Below are 19,834 nucleotides of genomic sequence, written 5' to 3' on the forward strand. Positions count from 1 at the left end.
TCCAGCACCCCCAGGAAGCCTTCTTGAAGCCGATCCTCTAATAACAAGGACTCAGAGATTCACCCTGAGGGCACCGGCCTGGGGGTGAGGGGAAGGGGGGAGACCACTGGGACAGGTGGGCCTTCCTGAGGCTCTGGTTCTCCCCACAGACAGGAGCTTGGCCCAAGGTAGCCTCCTGCCCCTTCAATCTCCGATCCCCTCTCCTGGGTCCATCTATGGGAAATCCTGGATTTCCCAAAATGCTGGGAAAGCATGTGAAAGTGAGTTTGGGGAAGGCAGGTCAGGGCAGTGTCAGGAGACCCGAGCTCTGTAGCTTCCATGTGCCGCGGACAAGTCCCTTCCCCTCACTGGACCTGTTTTCTCACGGGGCAGATACTGCATTCTAGAGACAGAGAATGTCCCCCCTTTTCAATTCTCCTCAATCCCCGGCCCCTCAAAGACAAAGTCTGCCCTGGGGCTGCTGGGGACTTGACCACCTCTCTGAGACAGCACGCAACCGGCCAGCAGCCGAGCCTCAGGCCCGGGGCCTGTGTGGAGCGGTCTCTGGCGCTGGCTGCTCCTCACCTTAGCTGCTCCTCACTTTACCTGCCTCTCACTCCAGCTCAGTGCCTGCAGGGCCTCACCCTGTCACATACAGCAACACAGGGAAGTGCGAGGGAAACAGCAACCTTGGCGAGTGAGGACAGTGACCAATCAATCTCCAGGGTCCCACACGAGGTCCCGGGGAGGTGGAGCCCGTTGCCCACAGCAGGGACCTGTCCGCAACCTGTCCTTGTATCACCTCTGCCTGCCTCCCCAGGCCCTCTGGTCCCCGCACCCTGCTATCACCCTGTCCTGTTGCTGCTGCACTTACAGGTACCTTCTGTCTGTGTCAAGAGATACTGGTCTCATTTGTGGCAGGGATATGAATTTGCCTTAATATAGGGTGTCCCAAAATTCACGCAAGATTTGAGTTTTGCGTGAGCATTAACAACAACAACAAAAATAAATAAAAGCCTAATTTTACTTGGTTTATTGAATCAGATTCTAATATCTGTTGCCCTTTGATTTCAATCCCTTCAATTTGCTAAGCATTACCAAGTACCAATGATGGCCCAGGAGCAGGGACAATGAAGACCAATGAAGACCACGGCTTTGCATATGTGCCAGCAAAATCGTGGAGGCCATTTACCCTATGTGCTATTCTATATATAACCCTATACTGTATACTTTATGAATCAATAAAAAATTTAGAATTTTTAATTATAAACCTGTGTTTTCTATCAAAATTACTTCTTGCGTGAATTTTGGGACACCCTATACATCGACAGTAGTTATTCCTCCTTTATCCACGGTTTCACTTTCCACGGTTCCAGTTACCTGAGGTCAACCACAGTCCGGAGATATTAAATGAAAAATTCCAGAAATAACAGTAAATAGGATTTAAATTGCACTCCATTCTGAGTAGTGTGATGAAATCTCAGCGCGTTCCCATCCAGGACGGACATCATCCCTTTGTCCAGCGCGTCCGTGCTGCGTATGCCACCTGCCCGTCAGCCACCTAGCAGCCACCTCGGTTATCAGCTCGACTGTCGAGGTACCACCGCACTTGTGTGTTCTAGTCACCCTTATTTCATTTACTAATGGCTCCAAAGCCATTCACATAACTGTTATTATAACATGTTGTTATAAGTGTTCTTTTTTTATTATGATTTGTTGTTAATCTCTGTTCCTAATTATAAGTTAAACTTTATCAGAGGTATGTATGTACAGGAAAAAGACATAGTGTAGGTAGGGTTTGTTACGAACTACGGTTTCAGGCATCCACTGTGGGTCTTGGAACATGTCCCCTGCAGATAAGGGGGAAACGACTGTACTCCAGCAAATAGAAAAGTGAATCATTTCAACAACAATAGTGAGAACACAGCTCGAGACAATAGGAATTGAAACTGACAACTGGAAACCACAGGACAAAAGATTTCTGAGCCCCTTGAAGCCCTACCGTTCTGGTGTGGTTTACGGACAGGCCTGCTATCTCTGTGGGTTGAAAGAGCTTCCTGGCTAGCCCGTCTCTCTCCGGGAGTGGCCACAGTGGGTTCAATATTTGTGGGGTACCCCTGGATGAGCCCACAGATGTCCTGGCATGCAGAGCGCTCAGGGTCTTGCAGGGGCCTGGAACCCTCAGGGACCCAGCACCTACCCTAACCTGTCTTAGGCCCATGTAAGGGTGAAGCCAGGTTGGGGAGCAGGCTCTAAGTCTTTCCCCCCGCCCCCCCCCCACACCCTCTGGGCTGGAGGTAGAGGCTTCAGAAAGGACCCCTCACCACATCTGGAGCTCATTACGCCGAGAAGCTGGAGAGGCTAAGGATATAAATGGGTCCAGCAAGGGTTTAGATAAATACACGGATGATAGATCCGCACCAGGTTATTGAGGGGAAGTGAAAGGATGTTCAGGGAAGATCCTTAACCTTGTCAAGCTCCTCCGACAAACTGTCCCCGGGGGGCCTGTCGACTCAGCAGCCTCATCTCCTGCCTCTCCCCCACACACAGCCCACGTGAAGCCAGAGGCAGGGACGGCTGCCTCTCCGGACGCCACGCTTTTGCCTCGGCTGCTTCCTCTGCGTGGCGTGCCCTCGCCTTCCCCTTTCACCCGGCTCCGGGAAGCCTTCCCTGGCCGCCCACGCCGGGTGTGGCACCGTGGCCTTCACGGCGTGGGACCTACCTGAGACTAGCGCAGGGCCCAGGGTGTGGCAAGTAGGCAACAAAGGCAGCGACCAGGATGTGTGCCAAGCATTTCACGTGCACCGACGCCATCCCCACAACAACCTGGTGAGACGATTGCCTGGTCATCCCCATCTTAGAGACGAGAAACCTGAAGCTCAGAGAGGTGTAGCGACTTGCCCATGATCACACAGCCAGGAAGTGGGGAAGTCAGGATGCAAAGCCAGGGCAGCCAGGTTTGGAAGCTAATACCCTCTCTCCCACACCACAATGCCTCACCCAGTGGTGGGTGAAAAAAGATGGTTGACTGGAAGAACGAGTGAGAAACAAAACAGCGGCCAAGATCCAACTCCACCCGGCCCACTTCAGAGGCTGTGACTGGAAAGGGGGTGTTACTGGCCTCGTATGTCCCATCTACACGGTAGGAGTGCTCCGCAGTGATTTTTCTGTCTACACAAGACACGCAGACAGTCATACATAGCATCTGCAGAGCGCCTCAGGCATGACGAAGACCATTCGTCAGGTTTAAGCCTCTCGGTGATCCCGCATGCTAGGTCTCATTTGACAGACGACGAAACCGAGGCCAAGGGAGGAGAAACGACCCGCCCATGGCCATGGCGCTCGTGCTCAGCCAGGATCCTGTGAGGGGAAGCCCAGGCCAGTGCCTGACGTGGGGAGAAGCTGGGCTTGATTTTCTCATCGCTGTGGTGGGGACACTGACTCCACAGTATTCCCCTCTTCACCGGAGCCTCATGTCCCTCCAGGACAAAGGTCAGTGACTCGGAAAGCAGCCCAGCAGTGGCATCTGCTCCCACCTCACTTCGTGCATCCCTCCCGCCCACGGGCCTCGACCTTGTTCCTCCTCACTGGACACACGGGGACAGCAAGGCTCAGGGGGCCCACGCATCCTGCTGAAGATGGGGACGTGGTGGAATCAGGATGGAAGCCCGGCTCATGTCTCTCTGCAAGGCAGAGGTGTGGAACCTTCTAGAAAGGCATGAAAGTGAGGAAGGTAAGCACTGATAGCAGACAGGGGACCACTCCCTGCTCAGGCTGTACCGCGAGAGCGAGCCCTGGCAGAGAAGGTAGAGAATGTGATGGAAGTCAGCTCAGCTGGTGGCCAAAATGCTGACGCAGGGTTGGCCTGAGGTGAGGGCCTGCCTGTGCAGGAAGCAGCAGAGATAACGGGATCACCTTACAGCACAGGACACTTCCAGGCAGGCGAACACAGCTCAGCACGCCTCCTCCCAGGTGCCCCATCGGCCGAGTGCGGGAAGCAGACAGGGTGTGGGCCGCAGGTGAGGCCTCAGCCCCATCTACCCTTGCTGTGTGACCTTAGGCCGGTTCCATCCCCTCTCTGAGCTTCAGCTCCTCCACTAGCAGATGAAGGGCTTGGACGAGACCAGAGTTCCTCAAACTTCAGTCATTCCTAAACTCTTTAACCATGTAACCATTTGAACTACACTTTTAAATTGACTCCCCTATATTTTTTTTCTGGAATAAATTCAGTAAAGGAAAAAATCAGGTTACTACTATAACTAGAAGAAAGCCAGCACTGATTCCTATAACCAGAAGTCGTTTGGCGAGGTGGTTAAGAACACGGCCTGTGGCCCTTGCTGGTTTGGCTCAGTGGATAGAGCGTCAGCCTGCGGACTGAAGGGTCCCAGGTTTGATTCCAGTCAAGGGCACATGCCAGGGTTGCGGGCTTGATCCCCATTAGGGGGCATGCAGGAGGCAGCCAGTCAATGATTCTCTCTCATCATTGATGTTTTTATCTCTCTCTCCCCTCTCTGTTCCTCTCAGAAATCAATAAAAATGTATTTTAAAAAAACAAAAAACATGGCCTGTAGGGCCAGCTGCCTGGGTTCATAACCCTTGCTCTGACACTCACTGTGTGACCTTAGGCAAGTTACTTAACCTCTCTGTGCCTCCTCAGCTTACTCATCTGCAGGCTTAAAATAATAACAGCGCCTAAATCATAAAGTTGGGATGAGGATAAAAGGAGTTGAGATTTGCAAAGTGGTGGCACTTAGCAAGTTTGTTAAATAAAAATAAAGATACATAAATTACACGCAGTGAAAGCGAGAGGGTGCCCTGGCATTCCAGCCCCTTAGTAGGGTCTGAGCTTGAGGCCTGCTTTTCCTTATTGAAAAGGGAGATTAGGGGCTGTCAGCGAGGTGTTGGAGACATGTTGGCAGGAAACAGACTTTCTCCGTGAGTAATCAGCAGGGGTGGAGGAGAAGGCAAGGGGAACTTTCTCACCGTGTGATTCAGTGTCATTTAATGCCATTTCCGTGTTCCTCCCAGAGTCTACTCTGTTGGAAGCCCTCGCGAACACGGGACTGAAGCACACAGTCTGGCTCTGACGACCTGGGGCTCCAGGAAGAGAGGAGAGCAAACCTGGGATGCCACGGCACCCCCACCCCATGTCCCTTCCTTCTCCAGCCCCTTTGCCTGCTAAAAGCCCTTCACGGTGGCAGCCACTCCCTGCCCTGGATTTTCTTGGTCAGCCCTGATTTAAACTGTCCCACTCCAGCCGTGGCCGTGGCTCAGTTGGTTGGGTGTCATCCTGTGCACAAAAAGGTTGCAGGTTCGATTCCTGGTCAGGCACATACCCAGGTTGCAGGCTTGACCTTCGGTGGGGGGCGTGCAGGAGGCAGCGGATTGATGTTTTGCTCTCACATCAACGTTTCTCTCCCTCTCCCTCTGCCTTCCTGTCTCCAATAACAAACAAACTAAATTATCCCACTCCATTCCTCTCATAGGGGGGTGGACGTTAAGTCCCATTTCTGACCTGCCTTGGGCAAGTCACATCCTTGCTCTGTTCCATTTCCTCGTCTGCCAGTGCAGGATAAAACTCCCCACCTCAGAGGGTGGCTGGGGTGTCAACACAATAACACCTTCGGGCAAGTCACTCCACCTCTCTGCGCCTGTTATGTTAAGGGCTTAGCACAGCTCTGGGCACATAGCTAGTCCCCAGTACACAACGATTGTTATAAATAAATTCAATTTGAGAAAAAAGCCCTCTGTCCTACCGTGTCTTGATGACAATGATTGTAGCACTTCATGCATTCTCTCCTCAGACCCATCCTTCTGTCTGTCTGTCTGTCTTTCTGAGTGTCCCACTCATCTCAGCACCCTCGGCTTCTGGGGTAGGGATGGAACTCAATGGAAGCCCAGCTGAGTTTGTTAGATGGATGGATGAATGAATGAATGAATGAATGGCTCAGGTGAACCTGAGCTACCCGGGCTGGGGGTATGAGGGGGAGCAGTACCCTTCCCCTCTCCGTCCCGGGCCTCATACCCTCAGCTTCTATTTCTCTTCCCTCCATGAGGCACAGGGAGGGACAACTTTCCTTGGTGGGAGCTGATGTCATGCTGAGATCTGTGACATCAGACAACCACCACCTCTCTGTCATCACCGTGGAATTGAACACCTTGGTCTGAACTAACCGCTCGGCTCACTCCCAGGTCTCCGCTGGATGTCTGTGATGGGCCAGCCCTGGGCTGGGCAGTGTGAGAGGAGAGGACTCCACAGCACATGCACATCCCAGTCCATGCCCTCTGTTCCTTTCTCTAGGGCACCAATATGTGCTGGGACCCAAAGTCACAAATACAAAGGAACAGGACAGCCCCCGGTGGCCAGGAGCGCTTCGACATAGGCTCCGTGACATGCGTAGCCTACCCTGTCGTGTTTCATAAAACACTATGTACTCTGCTATTCCCAGAAAGAATTGGAGAGAAGTTGATGTCTGATATTTAAATTACATTTACATTTTAGGAACATCCAGAAAGCCCTTAGGAATAAGAAAAAGAGAATTATTCTGTGAATCTGGGATTCGGTAATGGCTGTAATCGAAAACAATGTTCACTCTGAGCTTCCTAGTAGCCAAAGTGAGAATGGAAGCAGGTTGAGAGGGGAAGATAAATGGAAATAAGAACAACAGTCAAAACTTACTGAGTGCTGACCCTGTGCCAGGCATTAAGAGCTTCATATGTAAAAACATGTTGGATGTTCACAGTAACCCAGTGAAATAGAGCAGATTTCTCTTTCCCCTTTTACAGATGGCAAAACTGAGGCAAGAGAGAATAAGTAACTTGATCACGTGGCTAGTGAGATTTTAACTGGGAAATGTGGCTCGCAAGCTGCCTTAACACTTAGCCACTGTGCTATTCTGCCAGCCCCTTTACCTGTGCTTTGTCACTGGATTTGCAAAACTCTACCGGGCGGGTGTTATTATCTTCATTTGGGGAACGATGTAACAGAGGCACAGAGAGGTGAAGTGACTTGCCCAAAGGTACACAGCGTGTCAGTGGCGGAGTGGGGCCTGCCAACATCACTGCCCTTCCCCTCCAGCAGACTAGCTCAGCTCCACAGCACAAAGGTTCTAGAGCTCATGGCCCAACAAAAGGGCGCAAAGTTCAACCCAGGTGATGAGACAGGTCACACCTGAGTGGCAGTGGAATCCGGACGGCTCTCCCACAGGCCGCCCCTGCTGACAAAGGTCCCCGATGACTGGGGGTCTGGCAATGCCAAGGTGTTTGCTTTGCGCCTCTGGGTGGGTGAGTCATCTCAGAGCCCTGCGCCTGGCCCCTGCAGGTGGGGTTTGGAGGAGCTCGCTTTGCCCTACCAGCCCACAAAGAGCCCCCAGCACAGCCTGGTTGGTGCAGAGCTCACGGGCCTTCTGGGAGTCTGACCTCAGGCAGGTCACTTCATTGCCGGGGATACAATGTCAAGGCCTACATGATATAATTAATTCACAGCCTGGCTCATAGAAAGCACTTAACAATTTTTAGCTGTTATCAATACAGCTAACCTGGCCTGGGCCTCTCTGTGGTCCACAGCCGCTCTACCCACGATGGACAGACACGAGTGCCTGCCTCGCGGGGGCTCCGGCTCAGTGAGCAAGGTCGGAGCTAAGGCAGTTAGCTCTGCCCCGTCCACGGCTCTACCTGTTTCTGGTACGAAGCAGCTGGTGAGTTTCAATCCGAGCCCTGCCTCTACCTGGCTGGGTGATCTGGGGCCAGCCAATCCTCCTTGCTAGGCCTCAGTTTCCCTTCTGTAAACTCAGAGGCTTGGACTGAGGGGCTTGCTCCTCTGACCGGCTGTCACTTCATCCTTCGCAGCAAGGCTCTCGAGGAGGGAGGCGGGGCCGGTCCTTACCCCTTTCCAGAAATGAGGAAAGCAATGCTGAGAAGGGGAAGGCTTTACCCTGAGGCTGTCATAGATCAGAAGGGCGCTGTGGGGCGTGTGGAGCGGCAGACATGTGTGGACGTGGCCCCGGACAGAGCTGGGTTTGGATCCCAGCGCCTCCTCCACTCCTTTGCTGGAAGGTCACGAAGAAAACGCTTAACACCTTCCTGGCCTGACTCTTCCATGAGAGCCCTTTGCAGGGCGTGGTCAGGAAGAGGAGGGTGGCCCCAGGGCCTGGCCTGGCCCACATGGTCCATCAGGAGGCTTTGTTATTCTTCACAAAAGGCCAATTTCAGCATCGCATCTCTCCCTGCTCCCAGGATGAGGGCACACAGGGCAGAGCTCATCCAGAAGCCCACAGGCCTCTCAGCCTCATCCCATCCTCTCCCAGCTTCAGTTCCAGCCACTCTAGGCCCTTTCAGCCTCCAGGAACCCACACTCTTGCTGGGTCTTTCCCCAAACTGTTCCCCCTCGTTGCTGCGCACTCCCTTCCCACTGAGCCAGGTCAACTCCCAACTCACCTTTCCCACTGCCTATGAGTGTCACTTCCTCCAGGAAGCCTTCCCCGGCCTCCCTTCCAGACCTGATTCTCCCTGACCACTTCTGAAGCAGTTGTCTAAGATGTGTTTGCCCCATGTCTGAGATGTGCTTTGATGACAGTGTGTCCTGCCACCAGGCTCTAAGTTCCCCGAGGGCCGGCATCTAGCGTGGTCTTCCCACTGCCACACCCCGGCCCAGGCCTGGCCACAGCAGACACTCAGTCTTTATTGATCAGAGCAGAGGGGATCACTATGTGGTCAGGGGTCTTTCTCACCAGGTCTTGGTGGCAAAAGAGAGAAGTTAAACTTACCCTGCTATTTCCCCACTTTGCCGGCTGATTGTGGGATGTGGAATGACATGGGGACATGCTTTGAGAAATAAGCCGGAGATTGTCACGGAAACCAGATGAGCACCAGCTAGACACCCCAGTCACAACCATGACAGACGCCTCCCGTGCTGCTGATCTGCCCGAGGCCCAGCCTGGGCCCTGCTGGACAACATCAACACAGGCCCCCCCAGCCAAGCACCCACAGCATCAGGCTCCTGCACCGACTTTCATTATCTCATTAAATTCTCCCAACCCCATGATGCCGGGTTTGCCACCCTCTTATACAGATGAAAGAAACAGACTCAGAGAGGTGAAGTCACTGGCCCAAAATCACACATTAAAAAGGAGACAGAGAGAGGGAGGGAGAGGAAGAGAGAGATGAAAACATCAATGATGAGAGAGAATCATTAATCAGCTGCCTCCTGCATGCCCCCTACTGGGGATCGAGCCCATAACCGGGGCATGTGCCCTGACCGGGAATCGAACCGTGACCTCCTGGTCCATAGGTCGACGCTCAACCACTGAACCACACTGGCCCAGCTGAGTTCTTTATTTTTAACGGGTATAATGTATATACAGGAAGGGCTCAGATCTTTAGGGTTCAGCTCAATGAATTTCCCAAAAATATACCCCCACGGAACTACCACCCAGAAAGTGCCTCCTGCCCTTCTATATCACCCCTTCCTCCACCTGCACTCACCACCCTGACTTCCATCACCATGGGTTAGTTTTGCCAGCTTCTGAAGTTCCTAGGAATGGAATCATTCCGTGATCTTTGGTGCCTGGCGTCTAGCACTCAGCATAATGATTTTGAGATTTACCCATGATGCTTTGCTATCAGAAGTTTATTCTTTTTTATTGCTGAGTGATATTCCACTGTGGAAATCCACAGTTTACTTACTTTATCTATAGGCATTTGGGTCTTCCCCAGTTTGGGGTTATGAGGAGTAGAGCTTCTGTGAACGTTCTATTCTAGTCTAGTATCTGCCTTGGAGAACATGTGCACTCCTTGCATTTAAGTGCACGCCAACCGGGGAGTGGAACTGCTGGGCCATGCGGTAGACATACGTTTAGCTTTATTAGAAACGGCAAAACTGTTTTCCAAAGGGGTTATGTGATTGATTTTATTCGCATCATCGCCCCAATCTGTTTCTTAGGAAAATTATGATGTGGAGTGATTTTATAATTTTGGATCAAAGTGATTTATTGTGTTAATAATAAAATGTGATTTGAATCTTTTTAATACTATTGGGTGATTTCCATTAGAAACAAATTCACAAATCAATGATAAACCCTTTGTCAGACCTCCTATGTGCCATTTGGGGCTCGGATCAATGTGGCTCCATTAATGGCTGATCTGGACACCAGGTCAGGCTTCCCGACTCAGAGCATGGGGGTTCCAGTGCAGGAGCAGATGGAGTTACCATCTATGGTAGTATAGAAAGAGGCCTACTATGTGCCAGGCACTATACTCAGAGCTTTTCTTCATCTCCTTCCATCCTCCCAAATGCATTATGAATCTGTAATCACTATCCCATTATACAGAGGGGGAAACTGAGGCTCAGAGAGAAGGGTGTTGGTCTGGGTCTCACAGGTATATGGAAAGGGTGCCTCCTGGTATTGGAGGTCAGTAGCCTATCAGGACACTGGAGATGGCCTGGGCACTGTTGAGCCCTGGGTTTATGTGACGATTAGTAGCCAGTGTACCCTCAAGAGTCCGATGCCTAGCACAGAGCCTGCTCAATAAAGGCTTGTTGGCAACTGAATGGCCAAGTGAGTGTAGCTAATGTCCAAATGCAAAAGGAACAGGAACCCTCGGCAAATCTGGGGGTGGAACTTCTCTGCACAGAAAGGCAACATCAAAGCACACGGGATAGAGCTGATGGGTCCTGTTCTCCTCTGATGTGGGTGAGGCCGAGGAGCTGGGGACATTGTATGGAGCTTCGGCTCCCAGCTTCCCCCCCAACCCTGTCCACTGACCTTCCCTCCATTACTCCTGGATAATCCCATGCCTACGGCACACGAAGGAAGTGCTGTCTGTCTCCGCCTGTCTTGTTCTGGGCATCCTCCTATATCCGCCGGGCAGTCTTGCTGTTAGGACCCTGTGGCTTGACCACACACTGAGCCAAGTTTTCAAGGGCATTTGAGTCCCCGGCTCACATGGACCTGGTGGGTGATGTACACGAGCCCCACGAGCAGGGGGCTGGGGCTGGCCCTGGTGTGTCTTATCTCAACGCCAAGATCCATTCGCCAGGATGTGGGTTCTCCAAAGCCCAGGCTCTGAACGGTTGCCACTGAGTGTCAGGAGGACAGGTTAACTGAATGTCTGTGATCACGGGCAGGTGGTGGCCCTCGGGTCCACTCCAGAGCTACTGTGGGAGACAAATCCTCCCACTACTCACCCCGGGGCTTGGGGCAAGCCCTTCTCTCAGCCTTGGCTTTCCACCTGTAATAGGACAAGTGTGCGAGGGAAATAAAATGGTGCGGAGGTATGGGGTGGTGTGGTGAGGACGTGCATGGCCTTGGAGGCCTATACCAGGTTCAAATCCCAACTCTGCCACTTCCCGCTGGGGGTGCCTTATCCTCACGGAGCTTCAGCTTTCTCAGCTCTAAACCAGAGCCCACTGCAGAGGTGGCACGGAAGGCGCGGCCCGTTTTACGCTCTCATGCAGGTTGACTGTTCTCGTTGTTTTTTGTGTGACTATTATTACACTGAGCCAGAGCCAACGTGAGAAACAGATGGAGTTTCCTTGAGAAACCGATGGAGGCTTCTTGCTGGGAAGAAAACCAGGCTGCCGGAGCCAACGCCTCCTGCCTTTCCTGAGGCTTTTCGCTCCGTATCTCCAAACAGGAGGCACAGAGGGGCCACAGTCCACTCACTCACTCATCAGGTATTTAAGTGCCTACTATGTGCGGGGAGTTATCCTAAGTGTCAGGCAAGGGGCGCCTAATGTGTAACTACGCATCTGGACAGGGAATCCCCTTATCTCCCTGGGAGAGACAAGACGCCTTGGGATTTAGATAAGAGGGAGACTGGGGGCGGTGGGCTGGGGGGAGAGCGGCCAGGTGTCAGCAGGGGAGGGAAAACAGACGGCTCCAGGAACGCGGCCTTAAGAAGTTTTACTTAGAAGGAGGATAAAGTGGAGGGCACGGACTCTCGAGGTGTCAGTTTAGGGAGACAAGTCCCAGCAGCCCCAGGGTGAGAAAGGCGATGTCTCCCAGGGCTGCTGCTGGAGGGAGAGCCTCAGGAGGCAATCGAGGGTGGGGGAGGGGCGGGTCTCCAAAGCCATCGCCACCCCCACTGCCCACCTTTAGCTCGAACCCACTGAGCCATTTGGCACCCACCTGGCCAACACAGCCAGGCCATTGTTGCTGGCTAGGAGGAGCCCACTGTGGGAGGGACTGCCCCTTCCACCCCTGCAGGAGAGGCCCCGGGCATGGGTAGCAGAGGTGGATGGTGAGGAGCAGTGTGGACCAGCTGGGGTGCCAATCCCCGTCTCCAACAAGAGAAGGCTTGGCCAGGCAGGGGCAGCTCACACTCACAGGGTACTGACGCCACGGGCACCAGGTTAAGAGATTTACACATAAGGCCCACAACCTGCGGGGGAGTTTCTCTTCTGCTCCCCGTCTTACCGATGCGATGCGGAAACAGAGGCTCAGAGAGCTGCAGGACCGAGTCCAGGCCACAGAGCAGGAGGCGTGGGGGCGCCAGCACAACGCCGCCGTGTGCTCTAACTGGAGGGCTTCTTGGGCTAAAGAGGGTGGGGCTGGGCTCGAGAAGAAAACGCAGGTGTGGGGAAGGGCATTCAGGGCCAAGGGAACAGCAGGAGCAAAGGCAGGGCGGTATGAAAGGGCAGGGTGAGTGCAAGGAATGGCAAGACGCTGAGGGTGGCAGGACACAAGGCTGTGGTGACATCAGAGGGTCTCAACTAGGCACAGTGCCCCCTGCCCCCACCACTGGCATTTAGAAAAGCCGGGAGGCAGTTGGGGTCAGTAGGACAACAACCTGGGCTGACGACCATGCTTGCTCAATGCTGATGCCAACGCAGTGCCCTGCGACCTGCTGGACTGCAGGCCCCCAGGGCCACGGTGCGACCTGTGGAGGACTGTCAGGGCGACGTGAGCAGGGGAGGTACTCCTGGCATTTCGCAGGCTAGTGCGTGGCATTAAACACCTTGCGATGGGCAGGACAATCCCACAAGAGGAGGAACTGTCCTGACCAAAATATGGACACCAACCTCGTTTTTTTAAAAAAGCATATGAGGCTAATCATGATGCCTGCTCCCCAAAGAAGAAAACCACCCCAACGCCTGTTGCTGAAGAGAATTCAGTGAGGCCAGGTGATGGGGCATCACCCAGATGGAAAGGGCCCGGCTGCCCTGGTACCACTGATACGATCTCGGGGTCGCGGGGGACCTCAAGCTGAGCACAAGGAAGCAGCAAAAGGCTCAGGCAAATCGTTTGGGCCTGAAGCTTCAAAAAAGGGGTTTATTTAGATAATCCCTCCCCAGGCCTCCCTGCCTCAGCGCCCGGTTTCTCTAAGGATTTATTTTGTGAAAATGTCTCTCTCAACAAGTAAGTTATCCTACCCTGAGCCGATGAGGGAATTCTTCTCTGCCTTCAAAACCACAAACCCTGGGCAGCCCTTCTGCAGCCCAGCACAACTTTCTGCAGCGTCAGGTTATGAATCACTCATCAAATCCGAGTCTGATTCCGGGCCAGACTGGGTGCCTGGGGGAGGGGAGCCTGCCTTCCACTCCCAGCTCAGGGGCTGCGGGGCCCTGTGGGCTCAGGCTCGGACCAGTTCCTCCCAGCTCTGACTCCCCAGGGGTCACCTCCATGTGATGCCAGAAATGCCCAGGCTGGGTTCGGGCTGGTCTCTACACCAGGCCCTCCGCACAGACGAGCTCCTTGAGGCCTTGGAACAGCCAGGTGAGCTAAGTGTGGTTAGCCTAGCTCAGAAATGAGGCTCAGGCAGGGGGTGATGTGGTGAAAAGAAAAAAAGTGCAAGGACTAAGAGAGGCTATAGGGGTTTGACGCCTAAACCCTGAGCATGCCTCAGTATGCCCACCCAGACTCCTGAGTGTGCGGCTCACTGCTGATGCCCCCAGTGGTGCCATCCACAGCCTGCCAGGCTGCAGGGCCCTAACGCCTGACCTTTTAATGAAGGTGGGGGCACTTGCTCCTTGGGGGTTCCTCCATCTTGGCTCAGGAGCACCTCTATTCCTCCCTGCCAACCTCAAGGCCCCTCTCACATCTCATCTCCCCTGGAAACCTCTACAACAGAGCCCTGGCACATAGTAGGTCCTCAGCAGACATTTACTAAATGCAAAGAATGAATAAATGATCAAAATGACCAGTAATGCTATATGCGCTCAGTAAATGGCGATGGAAGATATGAATGAACCAAAAGATGGGTGTGGAAAGTACAAGGAACTCACGTCGATTTGAATCCTGACTCTGTCACTTACTAGTTGGGTGACTTCAGGGAAATGACTTTGCTCCTGTGAGCCTTGGTTTTCTCATCTGCCAAATGGGGATAATGGTAGCACCTACCACAGGAGTTGTTATGAAGATGCAATGGGATAAGAAACCAACAGAGCTGGACACGGCACCTGGCATCTGGGCATGCTCAGAGGCGGGAACTATCTTTATTATTTACAACCGATGCTCAAGGGCTTGGGACCAAGAACCTTTGAGGTTTCCTGCCTTTGAAAAGATCAACACAGACACGAAGAGAGAGGCATATTTAGGAACAAGAAAATGATAAAGGAAGAGAGGAAGGGAAGCTAAGACCAGACTCCCAAGTGAATAAAGCCATCTGTGCTTCTCTGTAAAGCATTCCCCAAGCGGGGGCGGGGCCAGGCCGAGTCCCCGAGAATCCTTCCGGTCCCAAAGTGGGGATTTCTCAGCTCTGAGATGAGTTGGTGTTGTTGTTTTTTTCCCCCCCGCTATAAATGGTTTCCTTAGGTCCTGACTCAAAGACCTCTTCAAGGCCAGCTGATAAAAGAGCCACCTTGTTCTGGTCCAAACTCTAATTCTAGGGTCTACCTAGTTTTCAAAGCACCAGAGAGCCTTCCCGTTATCATCACTTCCTCCTACTTTCAAGGTCTTTGTGGGGGCGTCTCGCTGAGCAGTAAAAGCTTCTAGGCTTGAAGAGGAAGTTATTTTTAAGGGCAGACAATGTATTCCTTCATTCATTCCTTCCTTCATTCATAAAGCATTGGTTTGACAGCATGCTGGTAACAGACCCTGTGCTAGGCACTGGTGGTGACAAAGGTAAGAAAGTCTCTATATTTTGTCTAGTGGGGGAGGCCAATGTGCACAAAACCAGCCATACCTTAGTTCAGTGGTTCTCAACCTTCCTAATGCTGAGACCCTTTAATACAGTTCCTCATGCTGTGGGACCCCCAATTTCATTGTTACAAACTGAACACAATTAAAGCATAGTGATTAATCACAAAAACAATATGTAATTATATATGTGTTTTCCGGTGGTCTTAGGCGACCCCTGTGAAAGGGTCGTTCGACCCCCAAAGGGGTCGCGACCCACAGGTTGAGAACCGCTGCCTTAGTGTTATAAGATCATCTACAAAAGAGTTGTGGACAAAGGGCTGGGGGTGGGCATAGAGCAGGATATACTGAGGGAACATCTGAATTGGGCCTTGAAGGATGACCAGGAGTTAACTAGATAGAGAAGTGAGAGAAGGGCAATCAAGCATTCCAGCCAGCAGCGAGGGCCTGGACAAAGCGAAGGTCAGGGGGAATAGGAATTTGTGACATAGCTATGAAACCTAGACCTGAAGGATGAGAATGACATGGACGGGCAGGGCGGCCGGCAGGGGCCGGTCACCAGACAGCTGGGTTAATAAACTAAGAGAAGGGGTTTGACTTTGACTTTTTAGAGAACAAGGAGCCCAAGGTCTGAGCAGGGGAGAAGTATGGTCTGAGCTGCAGTTTTGTGGTTTTTTAAAATATATTTTTATTGATTTCAGAGAGGAAGGGACGGCGAGAGAGAGATAGAAGCATCAATGATGAGCCCGGTCGGCATAGCTCAGTGGTTGAGCACTGACCCATGAACCAGGAGGTCACGGTTCGATTCCCGGTCGGAGCACATGCCCAGGTTGCAGGCTCAGTCCCCAGTGGGGGTTATGTAGGAGGCAGCTGATCCATGATTCTCTCTCATCATTGATGTTTCTATCTCTCTCCCTCTCCCTTCCTCTCTGACATCAATAAAACTAAAAATAAAAAAGAAAAGAAAGAAAGAAACATCAATGAGGCACTGCGTCACGGCCCAAGATTCCTAGTCAGGCCACGGGCTGCGCTCACAGATTCCCAGAGGCCTCTGGGGGGAGCCCCAAGTTCTTGGTTGTGCTTCCCCTTCAGAATCCACTCCGGGAGCCATTGCCAAGGTGGCAGCAGACATCTCTGAGCCAGTCAGCGGCCCTCAGCCCCCGCTCCCCCCAGCTCCGAAGAGGGGGGCAGGCTCATTCCCGCGTCTCCATCAGCGAAGTTCCATTATCCTCCAAGACCGGGTGACCCCCTGCTGCCACCCCACAGTGCACTGGGAAGAAAAGCTCCTCTCTGACAAGAAAGCCCCATTCCAGGCTGGGCCCGGGGTCCGGGCAGCGCCTTTATCCGCGGTGACCCTGCCACCGTGTCAGCCGCACAGACGCGTCGGGCTGCCCCACCCTCAAAGGGCCTTGGCTGAAGCTGTGAGGGGCCTCCTCCTGGGGCCGATGGGAACCAGACTGCGGCCTGCGGGCCCCATTGATGCTCCCAGACCCCTCCCCACCCCCTGAGGACCATGCTCCGGCCAGCATGGCGACCAAGGAGGGTTTGCAGGTGGGGAGGCAGCTCAGCGAAGGCCCTGGTCAGGCACTGGGAAGGGGGCCCGAGGAACTCTTTGTCCAGCCTCCAGAACCATTTGGGAGGAAAAGTTGAAGGGTGGAGGCTTTTGTGCCCCTGGGCCCAGCCCCCCGCCCTCATTCCCAGTAGCAACCAAGCAAGAGGGGCCTCCTTGTCCCCAACCTTCCCCCAGACCTGCCAGCTCCCTCCTCACCCAATCCCCCTCCCAGTTCAGTCGTGCCCAGGAGGAAAGGGAGGCCTGCCCCTGACCAGCCTCCTGCAGACAACCCATCTGCACCCTTTTAGAGGCTGGGCGCTGTGTCCCCTTCCATCCCCCACTTGTGGCAACAATAACGACGACTAACTACTATTATCTTCATTGCACACCTCCTCTGTGCCAGGGAAGGGGCTGTGCGCCTCTGTTTTATAAGATCACTGTCATCTGGCTGATGGAGAACTGAAGCTCAGGGAGGGAAAGCAGCCTATCTAAGGCCACAGAGCACGTAAGTGGCTGAGGCAGGATTTGAACTCAGGCCCATCAGACTTCAGAGCCCACCCTCTTGACCACCACACGAGACTCCCGAGGCTACTAATGAGGGGCGAACAGGCAGGAGCCGGCTCTGGGCCTTGTGCTGAAGCTGAAGAGGCCTCCTCCTGGGGCCCATGGGAACCAGACGGGGGCCTGCAGGCGCCATTGATGCTCCCAGACCAAAGCCCAGCTCCGCAACTATCACCCCCTCTCCCCCGCCCCAGCCCCACGTGCAGATGAATTTCCAAAGAGCTCTGAGTGTCCCATAAGAATGAGGAGGCTGTCCAGGGTGGGAGGCAATTTTGGGGAAGGGAAACTCCCATAATTTAAGCCAAACAGTGCGGCTTAAATTGCAGATTTTCCAGTCATACAGAACTTTCTAAGCAAATTCCTCGGAGAGAGGGGCCCTCCGATCAGACTCCTAGGAAGCGGAAGAAGAGCCATCGCACGGGGGCTTCCCCGGGAGCTAGACGAGCCTGTCCTCGGGCACTCTCCCTGCTCAGGCCGAGGGGAAGTCAGCACACTCTCCCCTCCCAAACGCAGAGGCTAACAACGACCTTGAGCTTCCTCGGGGCCCTGGTTCTTCCGGACAGCCTCTGCAGGATGCCGCAACACCGTGCCCCTCCCCGGACAGGGCCAAAGAGCACAACCTTCAGAGTCGGCAGAGCTGGTTCAAATCCCTGCTCTGCAAGCTCAGTGGGCGTTTGCCTCCCTGAGCCTCGGTGTCTCCACCTTGCAGCACTGCTGTGAGGATTAAACGAAATAACATACGTGAAGCAACAAACGCCCTGCCTGCCACAAAATAGGCGCTCAATAAAACACGATCTCACTCATTTGTGGAATACAGAGAACAACATAGACTGATGAACAGGGACAGACCCAAAGACAGAGAAACAGCGATCAGACTATCAATCCCCAGAGGGAAAGCAGGGGAGGGAGGGAGAAGGGGAAGAGATCAACCAAAGGACTTGTATGCGTGCATATAAGCCAAACCAATGGACATGGACAACAGGGGGATGAGAGCATGAGTGGAGGGGGGGGGGGTTTGGAGGTTAATTGGGGGGGGATGAGGACACAGTTGTAATACCTTAACCAATAAAGAAATTAAAGATAAAAAATAAATAAACAACGCTGTCACCATTATCCTGGCACCGCAGAGCAAGAAAACCCCAGCGTTTAACTTGTGAGTTCCCTGAGTTTGTATACAAAGGCATGTGTGCCTGTGTTTATCTTTGCTGAGAGGTGGGGAGGTCATCGTGTTTGTCAGCTTCTCATGACTCAAAAGAACCACAGCCAAAGAAAGCTGACATTCCTGTAGCACTCTTTGGGGGCACACACATTCTCAAGCCTCAGTTTCCCCATCTGAAGACGGGGGACCCCTGCCCCGCTTGTCTCGCAGGGGTGTTTCAAGGCTCAGTCGAAGACTGTGGGGGTGAATTGTACAAGGTGTGTGTGAGGGTGAGGGGCACTTTATCCTCAAGAGCCAGCAGGGCCAGCTGCCCACAGGCCAGGCCACAGCGGGGCCTGGTCTCCGTGTGGGGCCCCCGGCAGAGCTCCACCTCCCCGATCAGGAGCTACGGATAAGGGCAGCTTCTTGCCTGTGCGTGTGTTTTTGGAAGCTGGGAGGACAGTCAGAGTCCTGGATTCAACTCCTGGCTCCGTCCCCACCAACTCCAGCCAGCCTGATATAACAGCTATGAGCATGGGCTTTGGAGGTGGATCACGGGTTCAAATCCCAGCTCTGCTGCTGACTGGCTGTGTGGCCTTGGGCAAGTTCCTGAACCTCTCAGAGATTCAGTCTTCATATCTGGAAAACAGAGCTAACAGTCCTGCCTCACAGTGACAGATTCCACAAGGCAACACGACTCCCGGAAGGCCGCAGTATATGCTAATGTGAGCCCACTTTGTAAAGTCCGCACCGTGCTAATAACGTTTGTCATCCCAGCATTACTCATCACCATGTGACCTTGCACAAGCCCTTTGTCCTCTAGGTCTTCCATCTGAAGGGGCTGACTAGACAGGCAGCTGAGGAGACACACAGAGAATTTAGAGTCCTGGGTTTGAATCGGGTGGGGGGGGGACCCATTTGGGCAAATTCTTTCACCTCTTTGAGCCTCAGTTTCCTCATCTGTATTATGGGCCCCATTCTTCATCTGTATTCAATAGACACTGGGTTTGGATATGTAATGCTGCTGGTAAAAACAGGAAAATGGTGTGGCCCTACCTCCAGGGGGTAGATCATAGGGAGTCCCCTCCCCCCGCCCCCTACCGCCCCCCAACGGCAGGAAGAGCCACGGAGACAGTGCTGTGAACACGCCTGGTGAACACAGGGAGCAATAGTGTCAGCGTTTGTTAAAGGTCCCCAAAGGGCCTCCATTCCAAGTCAGAAAATAAAGAGGGCTCCCTAAATACTCACCGGCTGTGCAGAAGAACCTTCTAGCACAAGCACAAAAGGCAGCTTTAACATCTAGCCGTGTGTGTGTGTGTGTGTGTGTGTGTGTGTGTGTGTGTGTGAGAGAGAGTGTTGGGGGTGTCAGATGAAATGAGGTCATACGAAAATGGACTAGTTTCATTTCAACACGGCATTTAAAAAATAATCTTAATTATATGAATATGGGGAAAGGTTTTCTCAAAAACTAGAAAGAACTGTGAGAGCCACCCTCTGCCCCCCACCCCCTTCCGAGACCTCCCTGAA

General features: G+C 53.1%; 1 protein-coding gene across 5 annotated transcripts in view; it reads right to left on the reverse strand.

Moving 5' to 3' along the window:
• The window catches only part of EPHB2 (EPH receptor B2), a 180,390-nt gene that overhangs the window by 140,773 nt on the left and 19,783 nt on the right, over positions 1-19,834 (reverse strand). The gene's annotated exons all lie outside the window — the stretch shown is intronic.

This window comes from Myotis daubentonii, chromosome 3, assembly GCF_963259705.1.
Source record: "Myotis daubentonii chromosome 3, mMyoDau2.1, whole genome shotgun sequence".
Lineage (NCBI taxonomy): Eukaryota > Metazoa > Chordata > Mammalia > Chiroptera > Vespertilionidae > Myotis > Myotis daubentonii.